Consider the following 6,421-nt stretch of genomic DNA (forward strand, 5'->3'; position numbering starts at 1 on the left):
AGGCCTCAGTTCAAAAGCACTTTCCCCTCAGATCTTTGAAGACATTGCTCCATCATTTCAGCACCTGATATTATTTTTCAGAAATATGTTAAACTAATTATTACTGCTTAGTAAGAAAACTTCTTTTGACCCCACTACCCCACCAAATACTGCTCATTTCTTTGCAACTCTTCCCAAAAAACTCTACACATTGCTTTTCTAGATTTGTTGTTTTTCATTTCTTTCACTTTTTTAATTATTTAGTTTTTGGTGAATCCTTTGGGTTCTCCCACAACATAAGACCATTTTGTAGGCACTTACTGGAAACTTTATTATAAAAGTGTACATGGAGTACAAGATGCATAATTTTCATTTATTCATATATGCAAAGTAAAAAAAACTTGTTAATTCCAGCAAGACTCTGTAATTAACTATTTATTTATATTAGTATTTTAATCTGTTTCTGTTCATCACATTATTTTGCAAAACCAAAGGATATTTCACCAAAATAATGTATAGAGGTATAGTAGAAGTGTCACAGGATCCTTGGGGTGTCACTTTGCCAGCTGGAAACCTCTGTGGCCAGCAGCCACTTGTGCCTGAGTATTGCTCACATCTGCTAGGCTCATTCTGCCCACTTGGCCATGCAGACTGTGCTCAGCTTGTGCTAATGGCCCAGATCCCAACCCAGCCAAGGGCAAGCCAGATGCAGCATGGTGAGGGGTGTGTGAGTGAGTGAGCGTAGCAGCCACTGCACACAGCCAGGCACGCCAGCTGCTGTGGTAGGTTGGACAGCTCTAGGTATTGGCACAGGTGCCAGCTCTGTGCAAGGCTGCAGCTGGACCAGATGTACCACATGCAGCTTCTGCTGCAGGCACTCACATCTGGACAAGGGGAACACAGTGGCACCCAGAAGCTTGGAGACACCAGGAACTACAGAGCCCCAAAGAGGGTGTCACAGCTGTGACTTAGGGAGCCCCTAGGTCTGGGGTCCCCGAAGGCTGCATCTCTTCTCTCTTCATCTCCCACAACATGCCAAGTGGAGGGGGGTGTTGCATGTATCAGCCCTGTTTGTGTTACAGCTCTTTCAGTCCCACCATTTGGTGCATCTGGAGTTCTTGTCCCACGTCCGGGAAGAATGAGGTACGCAGACAACTGGAGGGTGAGCAAGGCAGAGAGGACATTCATTGAGCAACAGAAGAGCTCTCAGGGAACCCAAAGTGGGTAGCTCCTTTCCACAGGCAGGTAGTCCCTACAAGTTAAGAAGACCCGAAGTAGGTGGCTCCTTCCTGAGACTGGTAGTCCCCACATCTGTGTAAGTCTGGCTGAATCTGGGGTTTTTATGGGCTCAGAAGGGAGGAAGCATGTGCTGATTAGTCCATGACTAGCCATGGGTAGGTCTGGAAAAAGCACCATAAGTTCTCATTCCAGGTGGCAGACTAAACCTGGAACTGACAGTCCAGTCCCCAGGCTTCAGGCTTTTCCTGGCTTGAAGAAGAGGTTTCACTGAGGACCAGCCCCTTCCTGCCAGGAACCTGTCTGCCTCTTGCCATCATCAACATGTTGGCCATGGCACCCTGGCTGTCTGCGCTGAGGAGCACCTGCAGGCCCATGCTGAGCCACCCTCAGCCCCACCTCAGCCTCCCTCCCATGCTCATTGGCACCCAAAGTCCAGTGAGGACCGAGGCAGCAGGGAGCTGGTGTGTCAGTGCCACCCTAAGCACATGCACACCCGGCCAAGTTGTGACAGCACATGGGCTGGGCCTCAACTTTGGTCCAAAATTGGAGCAGGCACTGGGAGCAGGGAGTCCAGGGAGTGGGAGCAAGCACTTTCAAGCCTGCAAGGGGAGCGGTCTTCCCAGGCACCCTAAGAGCACAAGGCGGCTGCAGGTGTGCCTGGGAGCAGAGGGCTCCCACCTGTTCCCAGCCCCTACAGTCTCCGTGGAGCACACAGCCCATCTGCGCCTCCCCCACTGCAACTGGCATCCCTGCAGCAGCTGTTCCAGATGGGCCACCACGGACACGAAAAGGATTAGACTGTCTTGGTTTGTTTTGTGTAGCTATAAAGAAATACTTGCAGCTGGGTAATTCCTAAAGAAAAGAGGTTTATTTGACTTACACTTCTGTAGGCTGTGCATCATGGCTCCAGCATTGGCTTCTGATGAGGGCCTCAGACTGCTTCTACTCATGGCAGAAGGCAAAGGGGAACCAGTGTATACGGAAATCACATGATGAGAGAGGAACCAAGGGAGAGAAACAGGGGAGGTGTCAGGCTCTTTTTAACAACTATCTCTTGTGGGAACTAATAAAGTCAGAACTCACTCCTGAAAAAAGGCATTAAACTATTTATGAGGGATCTACCCCTATGACCCTAACATTTCTCATTAGGTCCCACTTCCAACACTGGGGATCAAATTTCAGCATGAGGTTTAGAGCGGACAAACATCCAAACCCTAGTAGACTGTAAGATGATTTCCCATTTATCTTTATAGTCACAGTTTGATTTTTCTGTCTGCAAATACTGTCTTGTTGTAAAAATATAACAACAAAATTACTTTTATTTTCTTGGGAGAATAAAGGGGTTTTCATTTACATAAATTATCCTCTTATAATTTGCTTGATGATGGCTATTGTAGGTGTAAAATAGTCCTGAGGAAACAATATTATTCAAGTAGCTACAACAGTGATCAAAAGAAGAAAAGCTTGTTGATGAAATGTAGGCTAAAGCCCATCATAATGGGCTGTGATAGGATAATCTTTTTCAATCATAGTAAATTCAAATACTATTTTTTTATAATGCAACACAAGTACCAACATAACAGATGCTATCATCCTTGCTTTGGTATGTGTTCATGCACATGTTCCAAAGGTTTATTATGATATGATTCTTTTTTTCACTTTTATTTAGGCTAGTATTTACCAAGCTTTTACTGTGGCACACTTGGATATGGTTAAGGGTACTTAGTAAAAATGTTTCCATGGTCCAATAAATTAAGCAAACAATATTTGGTATCTCTACCAAAGATTCACAACATAGATTAGTATGTTGAGAATTCTGAGCAGTCTCAGTCTGTTCAGTCTGTTCACTGTCTCAGTCTGTTCAGACTCATGACAAGATGCCATAGACCGTGTGGCTTATAAAACACAGAAATTTACTTCTCAAAGTTCTAGGGGCTGCGAAGTCTAAAATGAAGGCACTAGCAGATTGACTGTTTGATGACAGCCCTCTTCCTCATAGATCTTCTCTAACCTCACATGGTAGAAAAAATGAGTGATCTCCCTTGGGCCCTTTTTACAAGGGCACTAATCCCATTCATGAGAATTCTGCCCCCTGACCTAATTACTCTATCGCTCTATCTCCTAATACTATAATCGCCCTATCTCCTAATACTATATGAATACGGGGAGGACATAACCATTCAGACCCTAGCACTCACCTAAAAAGAAACATATTTAACAAGGTTTGAATCCCAACCCAGATTTCACAAATCTATTTAAACATGATTTTTTTTTCACAGCATACTTCTTACTCCTATAGAACATCATTCTGAAGAATAAGCTGTTGCTACATGGATTGAATCATAGCTGATACTCTACTAAAAAGTCCATGATAAAAATTCTGTCCAGAAATATTTTCTTTTTCAAATAATTTAAGAGCACTTACTCTTGCTGCCATTGTTTTAAACCTGCTCCAATCAGGCTCACCCCTACAACTTGATAGAAATTGGCATCCAGGTCATTTTTGATATCAGTATTGCTAAAAACAATAATGGTTAGTTCTCAGTCATCATCTTACTGGACTTAGTGGCAGCATTTTACAAGGCTGATCACTTTCTACTTCTTTTTTTCTTTCTTTTTTTTTTTTTTCTTGAGACAGAGTCTCGCTTTGTCATCCAGGCTAGAGTGCAGTGTCATGATCTCTGCTCACCGCAACCTCCACCTCCTGGATGTAGGTGATTCTCCTGCCTCAGCCTCTCAAGTAGCTGGGAATACAGGCACCTGCCACCATACTTGGCTAATTTTTGTATTTTTAGTAGAGACGGGGCTTCGTCATGTTGATCAGGCTGGTCTCGAACTCCTGACCTCAAGCAATCCACCTGCCTTGGCCTCCCAAAGTGCTAGGTTTACAGGCATGAGCTACCATGCTTGGCCGCTTTCTACTTCTTGATATATTTATTTCACTTCCTTCCAAGACACAAAACTCATTACTTACTGGCTGCTGCTTCTCAGATGCCTTTGTAGGCTTCTTATTTTCTTTTTGCATTTTTAGAGTACCAGGGTACTCAGTTATTCAATTGCTTTTTATATGTCTACACTTTCCCTCAGTAATTTCATCTACTCTCAAATTTTAAATATCACATATTTTGACAGTCCCAAAATGTGTATTTTCAGCTTCACTCTCTCTCCCAAACTTCAGACACCTCTCCACCCATTTACTCATCATCTCAAATTTGGTATATCTAAGCTGAACTTCTGATTTTTCCTCCTAAACGTCTTCTTTCTGCAGCCTCTCCCATCTTAAAGGCAACTCTGTATTTCCAGTTACTCAGAACATGAAGCTTAGAATCAGTTTTCTCCTCTGTCTTTTACACCTACTTTTGCTTATCTAATCCATAAACAAATCCTGGTAGCTCTACTTGCAGAATACATCTGGAATCCAACCAGTTCCTACCACTTCCACTGCTGCCACCCTCATGCAATGCACAAGCTGCAACAATATCTCATCCTAGAATACTGAAATAGCCTCCAAACTGTCTCCCTATTTCACCATTGCCCCTCTATGTCTATTCTGAACAAAGCAGGTGGAGTGACCCTTTTAAAATGATTTAAAGATCAAGTCATTTATCTGCTCCAAGCTCAGCCATCATTCCAAAGTCAAATCCTTTACAAAGGTTGGCAAGGCCCTAGGTGATCTGCTTTCAACCCCTTATCTTTATGAATTCATCTTCTACTACTCTGGTTTGCTTACTGGCCTCCAGTTATGCTCACTTCTTTGCCATTCCTGCAACTTCTCACGTACGCTTCCACCTTCTGTACAAACAATTCCCTTCAAGTCTCTGCTCAAATTTACCTTCTCAATGAGGCCAACACTGACAATCCTGTCAAAAATTGCAACACATCCTCAACCTGCCTGCTCTCTCAATTCTCCTCTCCTGTGCTACATTTTCTTTTTCCATACTTTATCAGTTTATAATTTATTCATATGGTTATTGCTTGTCTTTTTCCACAAGAATGCAATCACCCCCACCACCCTGCTCACCACTTATGGTGTATCATAATGAATAACAGTAAATAGAACTGCACAATAAATTATTTAGGTAGCTCCACATTAGGGCAACCTTTGGAGAGAAGTTTGCGAGGAAGTTGAGTAACAAAGTTGAGATATGAGGAAGAATATGAATTTCACAGGACCAAGTAGGCCTGCATAGTAGGGAACACATGTACCACTCATCTCTTACCTCCCATTGGCTTTGGCTATTAGATGTAATTGTAAACCAAATGTGAGTTCACATTACTTCATCTGTTCTGTCTGACACCATCATTAAAGAAATCCTGAAGTAAACAGGTTAAGACAAGAACTGTATTTGTTGATGCAATATTCTATTTAAAAAATCTGATACTAGAATCTTAAATTCTTTCAATCTCTGAATTATATTGTCAGGGCTACTCATTAGGGCTTCTTTTCCTAGCTGTCAGTTTTCCTTAAATGTCTGACATTATTTGGACATCAGTGTATTTATGAAGGATTAGATCAAATTGCACAGATAGCTGAGAAAAGCAGTTATGTGTCTGCATTAAATCTCTTTTGAATAGGAGCGGTGGTTCTCAGTAAATTGCCAGGCAGTGGCCAATCATAGCTCACTGCAGCCTTAAAACTCCTGAGCTCAAGTGATCCTCCCACCTCAGCTTCCAGAGTAGCTGGGACTATAGGTGCATGCCATCACATCCAGCTAAATTGTCAGGGTTTTTTAACCAGCAGGTACCCACAGGTATGTGGTCTGCATGCAGTGAAGTTGTTTCCCACCAAGCCAACATAAGGAGGCTTTACTCTGGGAGTGCTGCCATTTCTCACCAGCACCCTCTTGACCTTCAAGTGAAAATTCACTTCACTTCTACTCTGCCTTCACCTCACACCCTAATACTCTCAACTGGGAAGTCTTCCCCCAAATAACCCTTCTTTCAAGACTTTAGTCCCTTGCCTGAGGAAAAAGTTACTTTTGTTAACAACTGTTTACCTGGAGGAAGTCGTAAACAGCAGAGCTTTCCAATGCAGTTCTTCAGTAAATTTAGTATGAATGAATTCTACAACCTCACCCAAATCCAATCCTTAAAGCTTCTCCAGGACATCCTGATTGTGGTTTTTCTCATTTATTTCCCAATCCACACTCTTCTGCTTTATATATTACTGTAATGTCTCAAAACTTGATTTTTTTTAATTGGC

The sequence above is a fragment of the Rhinopithecus bieti genome, unplaced genomic scaffold (genome assembly GCF_001698545.2).
Source record: "Rhinopithecus bieti isolate Rb0 unplaced genomic scaffold, ASM169854v2 scaffold_18688, whole genome shotgun sequence".
Lineage (NCBI taxonomy): Eukaryota > Metazoa > Chordata > Mammalia > Primates > Cercopithecidae > Rhinopithecus > Rhinopithecus bieti.